Genomic DNA, 3,369 nt, shown 5'->3' on the forward strand with positions numbered 1-3,369 from the left:
GCAGCTGGGTAACCTGAGGAATGGGATGAATTACTTACTAATACCTTCTCCCCACAATTTGAATTTCAGGTTTGCTAAAGAAAACTAAAGGGGATGAAAGTTCTTCAGGTGGGCATTAAATAAGCATAAATTGAGCAATCTCTGTATACAGGGACCTCAGACTAGATACCAAGGAAGGTGTTGTGCTTATCCTGCATAAAGAGGATAAACTCATCTCAAAATTTGCTTTGGCTGTCAAGACTGATGATTTCAGATACACACTAAGAAAGTATGAAAAGGCTTATTGCTTCCATAATGAGGCTTCCTGAGAACAGAGCATGCCTCCCAAACATTTATGAAAATGGCTTGAGTAAGCAAGGAAATAAGACTGGTTTGAGGCTTTTTTATTATGGTTAAAGGGTGGATCCAGAATGAAGGTACCCATGGGTGGGCAAGAGCAGGAGTTTGCATGATTCAAAGCAAAGAAGGGAACACCTGACTTTCCTAATCAGTTTCCCCAGACATAGGGTAGAATCGGAGGAGAGAGGAGTGAGGCTTCAAAGCTGCCAGTCATCGAAGATCAAACAATGAAGTTAGATTCTTTTATAAATGTTTAAATCCTATGGCCAAGACACCTCTAAAATGTAATTTAGTCACTGTAAGTCACAATTAAAACTTTATTTCACAAAGAAAAAAAGTGCAGTTAATATCAACTGGGCGCAATTTGATTAACTTTCAAAATATGTTTCAGATAATAGGCAACATATGGACTTTGAAGATGGCCAAATTGAGAACCAGAGTAATCACAAATGTTCTGAAAAGTTGGTAAATTAGCCAGGGCTTGAAACATGGTTAGGATTTGACCAAGCCAAGAAGATAGGGGAAGATTTTTCAAGCAAAATGCCCTTCTCAGTCTCTCCTGAAGCATATCCAGGTTGTTCATGTCTTTTTTTTTTCCTTTTTAAGCTGTAAGTATATATATACACATAGAAAAAAATCAGCTTTGAACAAAGTTTGTGATAGAATGAATATATGGCCCACTGTGCATAGAATGTTCAGAGACAAAGAAAAAATTATTTTAACTTTTGAATCAAGTGGTTATTATTTTTTATGATTTCTTCTCTTTCTTCTTCATTCATTTTCCTTTTGCATGTTTGTTTGGAGGTTCTCACAGTTAGGTTTTAAGGTAGGTAAGCATAGATGTTCAGACCATAAAGCAGCTTTCCCTAGGGTCAAAGCAAATCACTGCATAAATCAACATACATGAGAATTTCACAGTCTCTCAGCCTCAAGAGGACTTTTGAAAACTGACATGCTGGAGCTTTTCAAGTTGCCTTTGTATAATGTGCAGGGTATTCTCAGCATTACTTCGTCACTACTTCCTACAGAAATGTTAGAAAACTTCAGAAGACAGATTTTTCCTATGAATTTTGGGGATATTTTTCCACCTACAGCTTTGTTTTTGAATCTTGACTGCTACAAACAGCCTTATAAACTGGATTGCCAGAGCCCAGGGATAGTGCACCCCCAGTCAGCCAAATATGAATGAGATTTTGCTGAAGAGTCTACTGGTTGGCTCCCCATAACCTAAAATGAGGATTTGGAAAGGACTCAAAAGTCTTCCCTTTTCTCTCAAAAACTGGGCCCATGGGGCCTTGAACAATTTGTAAAACACAACAAAATATCAAGATAAAAATCTATATACCTTTTGGCAGGGTTTTATGCATTTATACACAATTTCAGTGGGTGTTCTATAGCTCTATGGGGGAAGTTGAGCTGCAAGGAGATGTTTTCCTTGCTTTTTTGTTTGTTAGTTTTATTTTGTTTGTTTGGTTTTTGGTTTACTTGTTTTGACAGAGAAGCAGTTCCATCATTTAGGTGTTACATTTTAAAAAAATGTATAAAAAAATCTTAGTTTAGTTTGTTTTAGCTTAGATCATCTTTGGGACAGTGAGGCAAAATAGTAGTGGCATTCAAGGAGATAACCAAGTTTCCCCTGTTGATGGGAAAGTGCTTCATTTCTCATCTGAAAGTTTTTACTCTTAGGGACTGACAACACCTCCAGTTGTTTCCCTTACCTGGAAAAGTGTCTATAGACCTAGTAAAAGTCATTCAACACATATTTTTTGGCACTTGCTGTTTGCTATTTATTCTATTTGCTATTCTATTTTCTAAGAATATGAAATTGAATACAACTTTTAATTTTTGTCTTCAGGAAGCTCCCAATTTGGTGTGAAAATGGGTATATAAACAGTTGTGAAATAATTTGATAAATGTAAAAAGAAATCTGGTAGTTTGTGTGTGTTTGGGTGTGGGGGCATTGGGTGGAGGCTACTAAGAAAGAAATTTTACCAAAATGATGTGCCAATCACATAGGTCAGGCAGAGAGATGGTATGCCAAAGAACTCATAAGCAATGGTATTGCTCTATATGTTTTATTGACAAGGTGGAGATACACAGACATATACACACATAATATTTTAAAGAAATGGACAAATAACTATGAAATAGGTCATGTTAGAAAACAATATATTTCTGCAGCATCTTACTTTTTCAAAGTCCCTCTCAAAGACTTAATGGGACATTAGTTATTGATTTTTTTTTTCTTTCTTTTTTTTTTTTTTGCGGTACATGGGCCTCTCACTGTTGTGGCCTCTCCCGTTGCAGAGCACAGACTCCAGACACGCAGGCTCAGTGGCCATGGCTCACAGGCCCAGCCGCTCTGTGACATGCGGGATCCTCCCTGACCGGGGCATGAACCCACATCCCCTGCATCGGCAGGTGGACTCTCAACCACTGCGCCACCAGGGAAGCCCTATTGATATTTTTGTTTCTTAAGAAAATAAGTTAATTGGGCACCAACATAAATTACATTGAGTAGAGAATTTTGATTTCCAATTTCCAGTTTTCTAACTTCTAGGTGAATACTCTTTTTAACAACTTTTGCTTCAGTCAGGAATTTTTTTTTATTGGAATAGAGACAAAAAGAGAACCAAGGTAGAAAGTAGAGACATGAGCTAAGGTCTGCTTAAGGAGTTGTAAGTCTGGGTAATTTGATTAAGTTGAGAGTTTAGAATAAACAGTGGCCTCATCTTGACATTCTAGTGATGAGGACATCAGAAGTCACTTCTAATCAAGTGATAAAATATACAAAAGGCAATTAAACAATAGAATATGTTGGATTGACCAAAAAGTTCATTCAGGTTTTTCCATAACATCTCATGGAAAACCCGAATGAACTTTTTTGCCAACTCAATAAAATAGCAATATATTATAAAGCAAATTATAAGATCACAATTCCTGAGCATACTGATGAGAATATCCAGTAGAGATGGGGAGACTCAGTGACTAACCAGACACTGACTGGTATTGGATATCTACAATTATGCC

The sequence above is a fragment of the Lagenorhynchus albirostris genome, chromosome 14 (genome assembly GCF_949774975.1).
Source record: "Lagenorhynchus albirostris chromosome 14, mLagAlb1.1, whole genome shotgun sequence".
Lineage (NCBI taxonomy): Eukaryota > Metazoa > Chordata > Mammalia > Artiodactyla > Delphinidae > Lagenorhynchus > Lagenorhynchus albirostris.